This window comes from Eumetopias jubatus, unplaced genomic scaffold, assembly GCF_037043125.1.
Source record: "Eumetopias jubatus isolate StellerSeaLion01/CBP00866 unplaced genomic scaffold, mEumJub1_p1.0 scaffold_2, whole genome shotgun sequence".
Taxonomy (NCBI): Eukaryota; Metazoa; Chordata; class Mammalia; order Carnivora; family Otariidae; genus Eumetopias; species Eumetopias jubatus.
In genome coordinates, this window is record NW_028274808.1 from 82,643,364 (window position 1) to 82,662,839 (window position 19,476).

Genomic DNA, 19,476 nt, shown 5'->3' on the forward strand with positions numbered 1-19,476 from the left:
TGGTTCTTAGAATGAGGTGGTTCTCAGTCTTTCTTGTTTTGTCGTGGATGCCAATTATGAGAGAATAAGAAAATCTCACATCTTCTAACATTGGCTTATTACTTTATCATAAGCCACCCACAGCCCCACAGACACCAGGATGTAAGTTTCCTGAGAGCAATGACTGTGTGGGTCTCTATGTCCCTAGAAAAGTAAGTAGAAGAGAGACATCATTCAATAAATAGGTTGAGGAATGACTGACAGGAAAGTTTCAAACATTTTCTTAGGATGTGTAAAATTTGCTAGAGCAGTGAGCAGATCCCATCTTCTAAAAATATTTAACACTTTCAATGTTGTTTTTTCAAGACAACTAACTTGTTCGAAACACATTCTACCTTCTGATCAATACACTTCTATTCAAATTTGCAGCCACTCTGATAAGAGATGTCAGCTTACTCCTTGAGCCAAGTTTTACCAAGTCTCTTTTATGCTCAGAGCCCATCTTTCACAATGAAAACTTCTCACACAACTGATTTGTCATAGAAATGTGTGTTTTCTGCATAGATGGCTGATCTTTCTAGACCCTTGTGGATTTAACCCATCCCCATCCTACAACTTAAAAAGTGAACAAAGCATGCTTTTCCTTTGTAGAGTCACTATGAAAGTGAAATTTGAGGTTTAGGAAACTTTTGAGCAATGGCAGTGTAATCAGGATATAGTTTTGCAAATTCTATTGCTTATGGTGTTCCAAGTCTTGTGGTCACAGCAGCAAATAAAACAGAGTATCTGCTGAAATGGAGCTTACAATTTAATGAGGAGGGAAGCATGGTCCATAATACCGTACCAGATCACTGACAAGGAAACTTCAGTGCCCAGCTTTGGTGTGAACACACCGTTCTGTCCTAATTCAAAGAAAGCTTCATTTTGACTCTACTTTAGTTATCCATCCTACCCCATCTATTCACATGCTAGTTTCATCATGGTTCAGTTTAATGACTTGGTTTTTTAATCTTCCCTCCCTGTGCTTAACCACACCAGGCCACTCTCTATCCTGTGTTTAAATAGCCTGTTTCAGTTGTCTCCCAAGTCAACAGCTTTGAAATCAGGAACTGATTCACCATTGTACCTATAGTACCTCATGTAGTAAGGGACATATATTGAGCACTTATAGATACTCACTGTGTAACTGAATGAATAAATGGATTGGTTTATTAATACTCTAGTAAAATCTTATGAAAGACATTTACATCAGCTTCTAAAAGTAAAGCTTGCAATTACATGGTGAAAAATGATATTGTTGTTGTTTTCATTATTATTACTACCCATGATAGAGTGTGAGTAGAAAAGCAATAGATGAGCAGAGAAATTACATTGAGAAAAATCTAAAAATGAAGGTCAAAATTATCTTCCCTAGGAATCCTCTTCCGCCAGATGTCTAGTTGGTTTTTCTTTCATGTCCTTCAAATGTACTCTCAAAAAAGTTTTAGGAGAGGCTTCCCTGATCATCTTTTATAAAATGAGCAATCCCTTGCTCCCCACCTTGAACATGCACACCTTCCCAGAGGGTTGGCAGAGGCCTAGTTGTGTCTACTTTATAGCCCAAGTGCTCCCTCCACACAATCCTGCTTCATACCCTTCTCTGACTAGTGTTTGATCCTTTCAGTAAACTTTCTGCATTTAATCTCCATCCAAGGTTCTGCTTCCTGAAACACCTGACCTGTAGCATTCCTCCCTTATTCCGCTTTATTGTTCTTCAGCACTTCTTACACTTACTGCTCTATCATATGTCCATTATTGACCTATTAGATACTCATTTTCTACAGTATTATGGACCATGCCTCCCTCCTCATTAAATTGTAAGCTCCACTTCAGCAGATACTCTGTTTTATTTGCTGCTGTGACCATAAGACTTGGAACACCATAAGCAATAGATTTCAGTGGTAAATATTGAATGAATGAAAGTTGGAATTTGCAAAACTATACCCTGATTACACTGCCATTGCTCAAAAGTTTCCTAAACCTAAAATTTCACTGTCTGCCAGAAATCTAAAGTACCTACACTGGCATATATTAATTAAGATCAGAGCAGAAATTAAGAATGTGCAAATGGTATACCCTAGCATAATTAGGACTCCAGCATCAAGAGTTAACATTTCCAGGACAATGACTTCTGTTATATTTCTCTAATTTGTGTAACTTTGTTTAAAATAGTCATCTTCAGAATATTGATAGCTAGCATTTACATAGAGGGTTATGGGTCACAAAGCATTGCACATATTATTTCATTTGGTTTGATACTGACAAAAATCATGCAAAGGACATTGAATTGTGATGTCAAGTTTACTGATGAGAAGACTAAGTCTCTGAGAGCTTCAATGACTTTTTCAATGACACAACTGGTACCTGAGTCAAATCTGGGTCCACAGACTCCAAATCCACTGCCCTTTCTCTCACGACACCACCCCAATAAGTCCCCAGAGAGTCACTTTACAAAACTAAATTTGTGGTGTAATGCCTGTCAGAATAGCAAAATGTGAACATCTCAGCCACCCATTTTTTTAAAGATTTATTTATTTGAGAGAGAGAGAGCAAGGGGAGAGGAAGAGGGAGAGAGAGAGAGAGAATCTCAAGCAGACTCTGCACCAAGCCTGGAGCCCAATGCAGAGCTCTCTATCTCACAACCCATGAGATCATGACCTGAGCTGAAACGAAGAGTTGGACACTTGACCGACTGAGCCACCCAGGCGCCCCCTTCGCCACCCATTTAAAAAACACCCTACCTGCAGTTTATTTAAATTAACTTTTTTAAAGATTTTATTTATTTATTTATTTGACAGAGAGAGACATAAGGAGAGAGGGAACCCAAGCAGGGGGAGAGAGGGAGAAGCAGCCTTCCCGCTGAGCAAGGAGTCCTATGTGGGGCTCTGATCCCAGGACCCTGGGATCATGACCTGAGCCGAAGGCAGATGCTTGACAACTGAGCCACCCAGGCGCCCCTTAATTAACTCTTGATTGTATATTTACTTCAGCAACATTTTGTGGAAATTCTGAACGGTGTGTTTGTTTCATTTTTTATATCTGTATTTGTGAATTAATGCCATAGATCTTCTGGACAAAAGACACATCCTATTTGTTACTTCTTATATCTCTAAACATTCATTTACAATTCTTTGCCTTTCTATGGAAGAAGATATGTACAGTTGACCCTTGAACAGCACAGATATAAACTGTGTGGGTCCACTTATACATGGACTCTTTTTACCGCACAGGACAGTAAATGTATTTTTTCTTCTTTATGATTTTCTTAATAATATTCTCTTTTCTCTAGCTTACTTTATTGTACAAATACAACATATAATACATATAATGGACAAAATATATGTTAATCGACTGTTTATGTTATCAGTAAGGCTTTTAGTCAACAGTATGTTATTAGTAGTTAAGTTTTTGGAAAATCGAAAGTCATATGTGGATTTTCAACCACATGGTGGGTCAGTGCCCCTAACCCTTATGTTGCTCAAGGGTCAACTGTATTTTACCCATCTGTAAAATTGACTTGCTTTTGATTGATAGTGACTTTTATTCTCTTTTACATATTTCAAAGATAGAACTATAAATAAATTCATATAAGGGTGCCTGGCTGGCTCAGCTAGTGGAGTGTGCGAGAATCTTGATCTCGGGGTTGTAAGTTTGAGTCCCTTTTTGGGTGTAGAAATTACTTTAAGTATATAAAATCTTTTAAAAAATTCGTATAAGCAAAAACAAAGAAAATTACATATAGCATTTCTACAAAGAGATCACATTATCATATTAATATTTTTGTATATATCCTTCTAATACTATACATATGATACTATATATGATATGTATGTCATATAATACTTATTACTTTATTAATTTATTTTTCCATAAATTTTTTCTGATGATACAGAAATATATTCTCATTTGAACATCTATAAATCAATTAGGATTTAAAAGGCATTTTAAGTTTGTAGATAAGTTCTTACCAACACTAACACATACAATTAATATGATTATCTACAGCAAATAAGTAAATAATGACCTGAAACTTACACACTAAAAATAAAAGGAAAACATATATGTAGAAAATCCAAAAGGATGGACTAAAATATTCCTGGAACTAATAAACAATTATAGTAAGGATGCAGGGTACAAGTTCAATATACAAAAGTCAATTGCTGGATGCCTGGGTGGCTCAGATGGTTAAGCTTCTGCCTTTGGCTCAGGTCATGATCCCAGGGTCCTGGATCCAGTCCCGCATAGCGTTCCCTGCAGCAGGGAGCCTGCTTCTCCCTCTGCCTCTCTCTCTCTCTCTCTATCTCTTATGAATAAATAAATAAAATATTTAAAAAAAACAAAAAAACAAAAGTCAACTGCTTTCCTATATACCAGCAATGAACAAGTTGAACTTGAAATTAAAAACACAATACCAATTACATTAGCACCTAAGAAAATTAAATACTTATGTGGATATCTAACAAAATATTTACAAGATCTATATAAGAAAAACTACAAAACTCTGACGAATGAAAATTAAGAACCAAATAAGTAGAGAAATATTCCAAATTTATGAATAGGAAGACACTATATTGTCAAGATGTCAGTTCTTCCAAACTTGATCTGAAGATTCAATGCAATCCTAATAAAGGTTTCAGCAAGTTATTTTGTGAATATTGACAAGCTGATTCTAAAGTTTCTATGGAGAGGCAAAAGACCCAGAATAGCCAACATAATATTGAAGGAGAAGAAAAGGTTGGAAGACTGACAGTACCAGATTTCAGGATTTATTATAAAGCTATAGTAGACAATACAGAGTGGTTTTGGTGAAAGAATAGACACATAGATCAATGGTACAGAATAGAGAGCCTAGAAATAGACCCACATAAATATAGTCAACTAATCTTTGGCAAAAGAGCCAGTGATGGAGAAAAAATAGTCTTTTCAACAAATAGTGCTCAAACAACTGGACATACACATGAAAAACAAAAATGAATCTAGATATAGAACTTACACTTTTCACAAAAATTAACTCAAAATAAATCATATATATATATATATATATATATATATATATATATGTAATGCAAATCTGTGAAATTCCTAAAAACTTAAATGAGCTTGGGTATGGCAATAAATTTGTAGGTAGAACATCACAGGCATAATCCATGAAAAAAATAATTGATAAGCTGGACTTCACTAAAATTAAAAATATCTGCTCTGGAGGAGCTGTTCAGGGGCACCACCAGGAGCTGCCACATTCAAGACCAGGAGCTGCTGCCATCACAGCCACGGTGTCAGTAATTAGCACTATGGACAGCTCCCATGAGCACATGATTCATGATGCCCAGATGGACTACTATGGCACCTGCCTAGCAACCTGCTCATCAGACAGGTCCGTTATAATCTTCAATGTGCTCAGTGGAGGGCAGATCCTCATCACCAGCCTCAGGGGTCATGAGGGTCCTGTGTGGCAAACTACTGGGCCCACTCCATGTATAGGAACATCCTGGCATCCTGCTCCTATGATTGGAAAGTCATTATCTAGAAAGCGGAGAAGAGCAGCTCAGGGAAGAGGCACAGGCATATAGGCCACAAATCCTCAATAAACTCTGTGTGCTGGGCCCCCCATGCCTACAGCCTAATCCTGGCCTGTGGGAACTCAGATGGGGTCATCTCCCTGCTGGTGTACACTGGAGAAGGCCAGTGGGAAGTGAAGAAGATCAATGATGCTCCCATTATTGGCTGCAATGCCATCAGTTGGGCTCCTCCTACTGCACCTAGAAGCCTCATAGACTAGCCGTTGGGGCAGAAACCCAACTACTTCAAGAAGTTTGCATCAGGTGTCTGTGACAACCTCATAAAGCTGTGGAAGGAGGAGGAGGACAGCCAGTAGAAGGAGGAACAGAAGCTAGAAGTGCACAATGACTGGGTTTGAGATGTGGCCTGGGCCCTCTCTATTGGCCTACCCACCAGCACCATTGTCAGCTCCTCAGTGTGAGGACAGACGTGTGTTCATTTGGACAGGTGAAGACACCTCAGGCAATGCGTGGTCACCCAAACTGCTGCACAAGTTCAATGATATTTTGTGGCATGTGAGCTAGTCCACCACAGCCAACATCCTGGCTGTCTCAGGTGGAGACAATAAGGTGACCCTGTGGAAGGAGTCCATCCATGGGCAGTGGGTGTGCATCGGTGATGTCAACAAGGGCCAGGGTCCCGTCTGCTTCTGTCACAGAGGGCCAACAGAACAAATGGTAACAAGACAGGTGAGGCCCAGCTCCCCACTTGCTGGCTCCAGGACTGCTTCTTCCTGGACCAGCTGACCAAACAGCTGGGAGGAACAGCTCCAACAAGATTACTTTCCCAGGGGTAGTTACAAATGCAACCAGATTGATTATCTGCATAACATGATTTGATATGGCTTGTAATCCTGCTGAAAGCATTCATATTAGGAGGGAAAAGCTATAAATGATCTTCAAATCTATTGTTTTAAAATATTTTTGGCCATTTTTATGTAGCTTTTGGGTTCAGGCATTATTTGGGGGTTTTGTTTTTAAAATAGTTAAAATAAACTCATATTGCTTCTCTGGAAAAGACAGTATCGAGAGAATGAGAAGACATGTCACAGACTGGGAGAAAATATTTGCAAAAGATTCATCTGATAAAGGACTGTTATCCAAAATATATAAAGGAACTCCTAAAACTCAAAAATAAGAAAACAAATAGCCCAACTGAAAAATGGGCCAAACATCTTACCAGCATTGAAGAAGATAGACATATGGCAAATAAGCACATGGTAAGATGCTCTGCATCATATGTCATCAAGGAAATGCAAATTAAAGCAACAATGATATACCACTACACACCTATCAGAATGGCCAAAATCCAGAGTGCTGACAACACCTAATGCTGGCAAGCATGTAGAACAATAGGAACTCTTATTTATTGCTGGTAGAAATGCAAAAAGATACAACCATTTTGGAAGATAGTTTAGCAGTTTCTTATGAAACGCTAAACATAGTCTTACCATACGATCCAGCAATCACACTGCTTGGTATTTACCCAAAGGTGTTGAAACTTATATCCACACAAGAAACCTGCACATGGATGTTTATAGTAGTTTTATTCACAACTGCCAAAACTTGGAGGCAACCAAGATGTTTTTCACTAGGTGAATGGATAAAAAACTGCGGCATATCCAGGCAACGGAATATTATTTGGCACTAAAATCAAATGTGCTATCCAGCCATGAAAAGGCATAGAGGAACCTTAAATGTATATTACTAAGTGAAAGAAGCCAATCTGAAAATTCTACATACTGTATAATTCCAATAATACGGACACTCTGGAAAAAGCAAAACAATGGAGGCAGTAAAAAGACAAGTGGTTGCCAGGGTTGAGTAAGGAGAGATGAATAGGTAGGGCACAGAGCATTTTTAGGGTATGAAACTACTCTGTATGATACTATAATGATGGTTACATTCGTCCAAACCTATGGAATGTGCCCCACCAAGAGTGAAATTTTGGAGGATTATGATACATCAGTGTAGGTTCACCCATTGTAACAAAGGTCCCACTCTGCAGGAGATATTGATAAAGGACAAGGCTATGCATGTGTGGGGGCGGAGAAAATCTCTATACTTCCTTTTTAATTTTTCTATGAACCTAAAAATGCTAAAAAAAAAAAAGTCTAATAAATCAGTAAATGGAAAGGAAAACATGCCTTTGGGTTTTTTTTTGCATACCTGATTTCTATTAACCAGTATACCCACTAAGCATACAAGAGAATATCCAAGCATCTGTACCTTGTGATGGCCTGTCTTAGTCTGCTCAGGCTGCCATAACAATATGTCACAGACTGCATGGTTTAAACAACAGAAATTTATTTTCTTAGGGTTTTGAAGGCTGGAAAGTTCAAGATCAAGGTCCGACGGGGTTCAGCTTCTGGTGAGAGCTCACTGGCTTGTAGATAGTTGCCTTCTTTCTGTGTCCCCATATGGTAAAAACAGAAATCAAGTTCTCTGGTATCTCTTCTTATAAGGACACTAATCCTCTTAGATCAAGGTCCCACCTTTACGACCTCATTTAAACTTAATTATTTCCGTAAAGACTCTATTTCCAAATACAGTCACATAGGGAGTTATAGCTTCAACATATAAATTTGGGAGCCAACACATTCAGTCCATAACATGGCCCAACCCTAAAAAGAAGAATGGATCTAAATAATACGCTCTCAAGGAAAGATTTTGGGGGGCAACTGAATATACAGCACTTAGTGCCCCCAAATCCTCTCTAGACAAGGCATGCCACTATCCAGATAGTAGCTAAGGTATTCTACAAGTCAATTCATCGCTACTGTCAGTAGGTCATTTTATCTCTTAAGTCTCTGTTTCCTTATCTGAAAATAGGAATAATATTTACCTTGAAGGACTAGAGTAAAGATTAAACAAAATTGTGAATGGGACTGCCAACCATAGCAGTGCTGCATAAACTCAATAAATGTTGGTAGAAATAAAAAAATAACAAACTGTTTCAGATCACCTCAATAGCTTCTAGATTAGCTAAAGTTCATGAAGGTATGCTCCAGAGTCCTAACCCAGCACCGAGGAAAAATCTGACTTTACTCCACAAGCCATGAACATATACTAAATACTCGCTTACTCTCTGCCAGGTTCTGTGCCAGATACAGGGTTTTCTATAGCATATTAGCCTAGGTAATATATATTCTTAGGTGGAAATGATCAGATTTAAGGTGTTTAGTTACAGCTAACATATAATTAAACAAGCACATCAGAGGGCACTGTCTACTGGTAACAGTCTTTGAGGGCCTTGGAGCTATATGTCACTTTTTCTAAGAAGTGAGTCACTCTTTTTCATGGTTATTAAACCCGACGATGATGACCACACCTCCTGAGCACACCTCAGTACCAGAGCTCAGTGGCTTTCAGAGTCCTCTGGCTCCTCAAGGAGGAGGACCGGTGGTAACAGTGACGAGACTTGAAAACCCCCTTTATCACACCAACAGCAATGTCACAAAAAATGGCAGCTTTCCACGGAGTGCCTTCCTGGGTAACGGACCCTGAGTTAGGTTCACCACTAATGTTACCCCATTTATGTCTCACAAACTCTGTGAGGTTGGTACATTCATTATTCCCATTCTACTGATGGGGGAAAGAAGTTGCTTCAAAAGTGACCTGGCCATATAAAAATGTAAGGGGCTGAGCAAAGTTTCAAGCCACAGTCTGTCTAACTCCAAAGTCCATGCATGAGTCTACCACAGGCTGGTGGATGAGGGGCAAATTAAAATCAAGGAAGACTGACAATTCAGAATTCTGAATTGCTGGCAAAGGCATCTTTCATTTAACTTTCAGTAGAGGCTGAGAGCTGAGATGTAACATACAATCCAACTTTGTATCAGAGTTCTGACAGGAATGACACAAAACAACTATTACAGGTCAAGTGAGAGAGAAAATGAAAATGATCGACTTTTCAGAGCTATTTATTTTCACCCAGAGATAGAACTGATATTAAACTCTTGCTTATATCGGGTAAGGGATCATACATATTGTCAAGCTCTGAATCTGATTATTACCATGGCACTGAGCAATGTACTGCAGTGTAAACAAAATAATTCTGAGCTTGATTAAAAAAAAACATTTTTAAAAAAACTACCTGTGAGGGAGAAATCATAACTCTCCTTTGGTCTTTTTGTTTCCTGATTGGTGAACATTTTTGCATTTTTCAGACATCGAAGTAAATTCTACAAGGCTTAACTTGTCCGCATGACTTTTGTTATATCTTTTAGTGCTGCTGACAGGATGTAGGACAAAGCATACCTCCTTTGCTGTGGTTTGGGTCAAGCTTGAAACACTGGACTTGAAAAAGAAGGCAGAATTTTGCTGTATACTGAAAATAGTCCGTATTTTTCTCTCGGGGATATAAAAGTTTTAGAGGTGAAAAATAATTGAGAGAAAGGGGTAAAGGAAAAATACTTTTTTTTTGGATCATATGTAAACATGTATAAGCAAATTCTCTCCTGAAACATCAGTAATAAAGTAAATTAGTAGGCTAGGAGCCCGATCTTCCCCCCTTATACAGAGTCTATTAACTGCTTTTTCTTTTCCATTAAGCTTCCCCAAGGTGGTACACCATGAAGAAAATTGTTTGGAAAAGCAGGTAGCTTTATAAGTACTTTTCACATGTCCTTCTGCCACCAAAATTTAAAATAGATCTCTTTACCTACCCTGGCCCCAGCCGAAGTAATGAATAGCACCCTTCCTCCTGGTGGCTTTCACAGACTTCTACAGCTTTTTTACCCAAGAAGTCATAATGCATCTGCTTGAAAGAAATATATTCAGCTATCTCAAAGGCACACCTTCCAGAAAAGGCCCCTAAAACTGATTTTTTAAGATAAAATTTATTGAATGTTTTAAGACATCTTCTCCCAGACATATCTTACACCAATTTACTTGTATTACTGATATTTTAGGATAGGACCTGTTTTTAGATGTTTACATATGATCAAAAAATCTTTTACATTCCCAAGAGGAAAACATGGACTATTTTCAGTACATAGCAAAACTCTCTTCATCTTAATATCTTTTAGGTCTTAAGTTAATGCATACATGAAACCAATAGATTTGTTCACGTATTTTAAGAAAGTGTATAGGCTAAAAGAAACAAGACAAAGTGAGCATGTAGGAATAACGGGACAGAGTGAATTGTATACATAGGTATAGATGCCATTCACAGGAGTGGGTGTAGCCAAACCCATATCCATGCCCTTCTCCCATGACTGCTTCCAGTTGTGTCCATTCTCGACTCAGAATAACACAAGTCAGCATATGTCATTGACACAAGTGTGTGCCAGGGCATATTCCTAATCCCAGCTAGAAAAGGGGATCTAGACTTAACTCTCTTTGTTTAGCATATTTAGAGACCTGAGTCCCTCTACCTACCACTTTTCATCTATTTTATTGAAACTTCAGGGGAGTTTTTTGTTTTTGTTTTTTAAGATTTTTATCAGAGAGAGAGAGAGCACAGGCAGGGGCACTGGCAGGCAGAGTGAGAAGCAGGCTCCCTGCTCAGGCGGGGCTCGATCCCAGGACCCTGGGACCATGACGTGAGCCGAAGGCAGACGCTTAAGGACTGAGCCACCCAGGCGTCCTGAAACTTCAGTTTTGTGAGCAACTAAATCTTGGCTTAGATTAATGTTTCTGCAGTCTTTAACATACCTGGTTCCCGGTTTAAGGGCAGCCTGATTGGATTGCATGCCATAAACCTAATTCTTAAAGACAAACTTTCTTTAATTAGACTTTCAAAAGCTATGGAGACCTAGAGATAATTACTCTTAAAATCTTTATAACTCTACTCATATCCATGTGCAAATAGATGCTCTGTTATCAAGAAATGACTAAATTAATGCCCAGTAGGTGTCAACCTATCTTTTGAGCAGGGAAAGGAAAGTTCCATAGTGATTAGCTTGAGTGACAAGCTGTCTAATTTATTTCTGCTGAGTGAAATTTATTCATTTGCCAGGAATAATAGTAACACAAAAATAAAAAGGCGATGCAAGTGCCAAGTGATTTAGCATGGTAATGGAATTACATCAAGCTGCTGTGTGGGGTCTGGGTTTTAGTACAAGGATAGGAAATCAATTTCTTTTATCTAGATGATCATGCCTTTTCTTTATATGCCTTATACTACCAATTTGAAACACTCTGGTCTTCTTTACTATTTTTCCCTAAGATAAGCCAATTAGAGGGTCGGTGCTTTTACTTTTACATATGTAGTCTGTCAGTGTACAGAAATTGAGTCTTGTCTTCCAGAAACACAGAGATAACATAAAATGCTAAAGTTCTCCTGTGTTGTAGAATTACCTTAAATATTTGATTGATAAGGATTCAAACTGTAAGTCAGACCACAAAATTCTACTATCTGCCAATATTCTAAACAGAAATTGCAAAATATGGGGGGATGGAGATTAAAAAAAACAAAACAGAAGAATAGGGGCCCAGTTTATAAAAGAACGGTGATAGGCTAAACCCTGTTTTTATGTCCTTCATACTCTAAGACTTTCAGTACTTTTGTGGGTGGGATATGACATAGAAATGGGTTCTTTAAGGAAAGCAGCTCTATGAGGCACACATCCCTTGAAAAGGCAATAATAGCTTGGTGTATGAGTGGCACCAATTAAAAATAATAATAATTTGCACTTTTTATTCTAACGGACCTCCTACTGACCCATGCTCCCACCTGTCCCCATCCCATAAAAGGACAGTCCATCAAGAGGTCTTATGTACATATGGGATACTTTACTTCTTGTAATTCTATTTTGTCTTATAAAGATTTATGTAGAAGCACTTGTGAAAATAGAATATGGAATTTGCACAGCTCTAAGCATTAGAGGCTTGGGGATATGATTTTTCTAATTTTGAACTTCAGAAATGTGGCAACAAAACTGCTTGCAAGAACAGATAAGGTCCAACAGATCACAGGTCAAGTCAAGCGAGAAAAAACATTAGATGATTACTATGCCTATGTTCCTTATCCTGGAGAAATAAATCTGAGATTTGGTTCCTCTTGGCGTCATGAAACTCAACTGCAGAAATCCATCTTTTTCTTTTTACCCTTTTATGATTTACAGAAAAAATGCCCTCATCAGCAAGAAATGTCTAGCGCCAGGGTTCTGGAACTCACAACCCCTGCTATTCTCACATTTCAACATGCCACTTTGTCAGGCTTCACCTGGAAAGCAGTTTCTAGAGATAGCAATACATGTGTATTTTCCAGCTAACCCAGGGATCACCTCCAGTTGTGGTTGACAGCAAAAATGAGAAAAGCATCTTCTTGCATTTTACTATCGTGGTGATGAAAAATTTTACTTTTAAAGCAAGAAACTAAATTGGAAAAGTTACTGAGATCCTAAAGAGTGAAATAAAGGTCATAGAAATAGATGCCATGTTGCAGTCAAGCAAAGTGGGTTGTAGTACCCAGAATAGGACAAAACTAAAGTAATATTGTAAATTAGTCCAATTAACCCTACGCTCTGGGTAAGAAATTCTGTAAGGATGAAGCTGAGAATATCTTTCTCAAAATCCATTTGCCTCATAGTAAGATTGTTCAGGTTTTATAGAAAATCCAAAGAATTGTTCGAATTTAGGGAAAACTCAGAGAAAGTTAAGAACATTGACAGAGGGGCACCTGGGTGGCTTAGTCAGTTAAGCGTCTACCTTCTGCTCAGGTCATGATCCCAGGCTCCTGGGATCTAGTCCTGCATCCGGCTCCCTGCTCAGTGGGGAGCCGGCTTCTCCCTCTGCTCCTCTTCCCCACTCATATTCTCTCTCTCTCTCTCTCAAATAAATAAATAAATAAATAAATAAATAAATAAAATCTTTAAAAAAGATGTTGACAGAAAAATCACTCGACCAGTAAGTCCGGTGTTAAAATTTAAGAATGTGCCCTGAGACTTTATTACAATTAGAGTCTATGCAACTGTCTGGAAACAAACAAATAAACAAATAGGAATTTATTAAGTTCTGGAACACCCATAAAGTGAAATACTCTGCAACTGTTAAAGATTATCTCAGAGAAATATATTTATTATAAAAGAAAAATTCAAGATGAAAGTAGAAAATGTCACATAGCTGTTTTATGGGTCATTTTTGATATGCCCACTTTGATTTGGGGGATATTTCACAGCCCTAAACCAAGTCCAGTTAATTTCATTTTTGAAAAAGAAAGAAAAAAAAATCAATCTTTATGCTACGGAAACTTTTCCTCACCCCCAGCACTGGCCACGTCTTAGTCTCCAGAGTAGGTGACGTGTCAACAGAGGTGAGCCTAGGAGCTAAGTGACAGAATCTGCCAAGGTAAAGATAGGATGACAAAGACAGAAGGTTTAAATGCCCAGAGCATCAAAATGGATGTGTGTGTAAAACAGGTAACATTTTGCATGTATTTGATCATATTTGCAAAAGTTACTTTGTTTGTAAATATCAAGGGGTGGGTGAGATGGTGGGGAAGCAGATCTATCAAGCACCGATGAGCAAAGAGGAGAGGGTTTTAGGGAAGTAGTACCAAGTAGTACTTGGTAGTAGTACAGTTGAAAATACTCTCCTCTATGAACTAACAGTTCAAGGTTTAGATAGCTATGCTTAACAAATAAAACCAAAACACTCAGGTAGATACCTATGTTTAAAAAAAAAAAAAGCACTCAGGATTTTATAAGCAAAAAAACTTCATTTCAGTTTTTTTTTATTTCAAAAACTTGGGGGGGGGTGCCTCGGTGGCTCAGTCATTAAGCATTTGCCTTCTGCTTGAGTCATGATCCCAGGGTCCTGGGATGGAGCCCCACATCGGGCTCCCTGCTGAGTGGGAAGTCTGCTTCTCCTTCTCCCGCTCCCCCTGCTTGTGCTCTCTCTCTCGCTCTCTGTCAAATAAATAAAATCTTAAAAAAAAAACTTGGAAATGTTTAACAGGAAATAAAATGTGGTACATTTTTATAATAGAATTTTATGTGCAATTAAGAGAAGTAAAATAGATTTATGTTATAGATGTATCACATGGAAAATGTATCACTGAGTGGACAACACCAACAATTAAAAGATACATATATATGTTATATATAATATTATAGTATATAATACTAGATATTACATATATAGTATTGGATTAGGAAAAAAAGTTTTTCCCTCCCTCCTGTGTCTTTCTTTCCTGTGTGTCTCCTTTACTCTCTCTCACCACCATACTCACAACACTCTGACACCAGATGTGTGGAGGTTTTTCCCCACACCAAGCGATTCTCGGTGACACCAGCGGGGTGTCTTACAATTTAACTCCGTGCTAACACTATCTACCTCAAGATAGTGTCAGATGCCTCAGGTTAAGGACCCAGTCCAGGCTTGAGGAGTAGACCCCCAGGTTACCCATGACTTCTGTCCTATTTGGCTAAAATTTTCAGGTTCCCATGGCCCCCTCCTCAGGTTTGATTAATCTGCAAGAGTGACTCACAAACTCAGGGAAATACTTACTTGTATTTACCAGTTCATTAAAGGATATGATAAAGGATGCAGATGAACAGCCAGATGAAGAGACACATGGGGTAAGGTCTGGGAGGGTCCTGAGTGCAAGAACTGCTGTCTCCATGGACTTGGGGTGAGTCACCCTATCGGTGTGGATGTGTTTGCCAACCTGGAAGCTCTCTGAACCACACACTATTGGGATTTTATGGAGCTTCATCACGTAGGCAGCCACATTAGCTCCATTTTCAGCTCTGCTCCCTTCTCAAGAGAATGGGAGCAGGGACTGAAAATTCCAGGCTTCTAATCATGGCTTGGTCTATCTGCTGACCAGCCCTCACCCAGGAGCCCTCCAGGAGCCCACCCAGTCACCTCATTAGAACAAAAGACATTTCCATTGCCCAGAAAATTACAAAGTTTTCATGTGCCAGAAAAGGGAGTCAAAGACTATCTATTAGAACAAAAGATGATCCTAGTGTTCTTACCACTTAGGATGTTACAGGGGTCTTAGGAGTTCTGTGCCAGGAACTGGGGGCAAAGTCATATATATATATACACACACACACATACGCACGCGTGCACACACACGCATATACACATTCTATTATCTCAAAAGTACAAACGACAGTTTCACAAAACAACAGAGTTTCAAAGCACTAAGATTTTACAAAGCAAGGCTTTTTCTGTGTTCAAACTATATAGAGTAACATCTCCCAATTTGTAAGACCCTCCCCTTTTGAAGCCAGGGTCCTCTTTTCATTTCTACCATCTTCTCCTCCAAGAATTCCAGAGGATATCCGAGATACTAGACATATCTCAGTCAGCCTAAATTCCAGAAGGTCTTATCAAATCTAATACCGGTTTCCTCTTGTTAGAGAGCAGACACATTACTAGAATTTGGCTTTTGTTTTTGTTTAGAATAACACTGATTTATCAGATTCGTCTATTGTTTCTTTTTTTCCTCAAGAGGGGGAAAAGAGTCATGACTATATTTCTTACTTAAGTACTAGTTTAAGATGAAATGAAGAATCAGTGCATCAAAGATTTCTTTGCAGGGGTAAGGGTAGGGGAGTTGTGTAGAAACTGAAGAATGTATAATCACATTTTGACACAAACTTATGAATCCAGAATCAATACATTTAAATAGAGCCAGACCATTAGCTTCATTTGGAAGCGTGGGCTGAACTACATGACTTGGATGAAATTCAGTGTTATATTTTGGCTCTAAAGCCAAATATAATAATATAAACAACAGTTTCACTAAGGCAACAGAATATGAAACCACATAATTTTACAAAGCCAAGACTTTTTCTGTGTCCAAAATGTTTTTTGTGTTAGTCTCAACATTTCCTACATTTCTCCAGAGAAATTAAAATTAGAAATGACATAAAATTATTCAGTATTACTTGCAATCAAGCCCCATTTTGCCAGCACTTGAAAATTGAGTGTGTAGCTATTTAGGAAGATGAGTTCCATTAATGTTGATGTTTTGCTATGATGAGCTTTGCCCAGTGGCCCAATACATTGTTCTTTATCACCAGACTTAATCTATCTACATTTCGTTCCTAGCCAAAACTTCATATACATATTAACTCCTGTTTATTCAACTGTCTGTGGGGTGGCTGACTCATATCATCAATTTGGCAGGCAACTGGCTCTTATTTTCTTCCTTCCCTGAGGTCCCTCTATGCTTCCCTCAGTGAGATTAGAACAACTTCTATTTCCTGGGAACTGAAAAATAAAAGAGTATCAGAATTATTTCTCTAGAGGAAATGTTTTACCTCCCCCGCCCCAAGAGTGAGACCTCCCAATTTATAGGACTCTCCCTTCAGAGACAGAGTAAGTCCTCCCCATTTCCAGAATTCCAGAAGAATTTAGAGGTATTGGATAGCGAATCTGACCCACAGTGAGCACTCAGATACACATCAGGGTTCTGGCTAAACTAGTCACCTAAGATTGCCCTAGTTGAGCATTCTTTTAGAATAGTTTTGATTGGGTTAAATATATTTTGTAATGTTTTAAAGAAAATGAGATGCTATTTTTGGAATGCCACCTGTTTATAACTTGGTCACTACCTATAATTTTATCATTGATTATAACTAACTACAACTACCAGGAATAGGAAAGCTGGATGATGTTTAGGAAAAGCACAGGATTAGGAAATTTGGGTTCTCACACCATTCCTACAAGTTATTTGCTGGGTTTCCTTAGTTAATTATCTTAACCTCTCTGTGCCTCCACACCTTCTTTGGCAAATAGGGGATGATGAAAACTATCCCACCTATTACATACAGTTCTTGTGATGATTAAATGAGATAAAAAAAAAATTCCAAAATTTGTTGAGAACTATGAAGCACTGTGCATACTCAACAACAAATTACTTCCAATGACCTGAGAGACATAATCTAACAAAAATTTAAGCCAACAAGGAAAAACACACTACCAAGAAGCAGCTGCGTATTTCTAATTTATAATCTTATATTTATTATTTAAATATGTTTTTCTACATGGACTGGATATGTAAAAGGAAAAATTGTTTCTTCATCAGTCATATCTTTCCTTTGGTGAAAACCACTCGGATTCCTTCCGATTCGCCTTTGTGCCCTCTCTCTCCCACACCCTCCAGAGCCGAGCCTCCAAGTGCTCACTTCATCTCCTCGCCTCACACGCACTGGTACTCTCCACTGAATCAGGCTTTTTTTTTAGCTCCAAGTGGCTGGGGAGAAAAAGAATTAATTGATTTATATATGTAAAACGTTCAGAAGTAACTCTAACTCGAGGCACGTTGCATTCATGAGATCACAGGATCCCGTCCCGACCCTGTTGCCTCCATCAAAGGGCTCCGCCTTCCTTTTTTCAGTCACAGGCCCTACACAGGCGAAGGCAGGAAGGCCACCAGCCACTCTGGCCTGACGTCCACCGGTAAGCAACCTGGGTGGAAACAATACATCTCTCCCAACAATTTTGAGAGAAGTCCAGTGCTGACTTTCTTTGGGTTGAGTTGGGTCCCCCATCTCTTGCAGAGCTGAGCTCCGACCTGAGAGATGGAACGCACTCACTGGCCAGCGTGGATCACATGCCTGCCACACCCACCCACCCACCCGCCTTCAAATATCACCCCCCACCCTCCCCGGGCCGGGGTCTGTCCCACCACAAATTACACAGCCTGAGAGTGTAGAGGAAGTGGCTTTCCCTGTAATAATAATGACAGAATGATCAGAGGAAGAAAGAAAAATAGAGGCTGGTCAAGCAAAACATATGTCCATTATACCGTCCTAACCTAGGCTCTCATGATCTACTTTCCCCCTCTAGGTTGAATAAAACTGACCTGAGATTAGTCTTTGTAATATTAATTTTAAGTGAACGTTTAAACTTTTTGGTATTTTCTAATTAAAAAAAATATTCATTCCTAAATTTTTAAACATTAAAAGAATTAAAAGAAGCTGCAGATATATATATTACCCTAAAAGTTCCCCAACCAGGCTGCTTCCGTTGCTACAAAACAAAACGTCCTGGTTGCATCGTTTGCTTGTGCTTCCTGTTCTCAGGTTCCCAGTCAATTCCTCCCTCAGGGCTCTATAACCCTGATGTGAGTTCATTTTTTTTTAAGTGTGCACGAATGAGAGTTTACATCTGTGACCAAGTTTATGCAAAAAATCCAGACACTTTCCTTTTGAAATGTACGGACGCTGTGCGGGTTAAACTGACCCCAACTGTTTTTTCACTGTTTTGCTGCCTCTTTTTGATGCAAGCTTGTTTCTCCTCATATTCCTGTTTACTTGCTTCTAAAATACTGCGCATTTGAACAAATGCATCCAAGTTGTGCTACAATGAGCTCTTCTTTATTTACTCCCTATATGTTGGACATCTTTTACTCCTTATCTTACAACCTCTAGACTTACCCTTCAGCAATTGCTACGCTAACCAGCTGCAAACATCTAGCATCTGACAATCCCTTACCTCAGCTGGACCCCCTTTCTCTTGCTTTCTTCCCCTGTATTTCTCTACTTCCTCAACATAGGATGACCACAAAAATGTGCTCCGCCATTCAGGCCTATGTGAAAACCTGGAGGGGTGAGAATTTAATCCCCTTTGGGTCAATCTTGGACCCATGAGGGCAAGAGCCAGTAGATAAATATTCCCTGCGTGCATAGGGCAGGCAGTTCTGAGTGGCATTTAACATAACTCCTCAGAGGGACCTCAGCAGAACTGAACCCCAGTTGCCTACACCAGTAAATCAGTTTAGTATTCAAGTAAACTTTCAATTTGCTTTCTTTCTCTCCCTAGTTAACTATTCTGGGTGTCCCCTCTCCAGTTTTCTGGGACTACCCCCCCAAATAATTTACCTGCCCCCAATCCTTACTCAGTGCTTTAAATTTGGGAGCTACAGGAATATCCAAGCTAAGACATTCTATGTTTACCTGTGATGAAGTTGCCAGTTGTAGACCATTCCTCA

General features: G+C 38.9%; 1 pseudogene; it reads left to right on the forward strand.

The window, feature by feature from the left end:
• Positions 1–5,285: 5,285 nt before the first annotated feature.
• LOC114208171 (protein SEC13 homolog pseudogene) lies at positions 5,286–6,258 on the forward strand (annotated as a pseudogene).
• Positions 6,259–19,476: the final 13,218 nt, after the last annotated feature.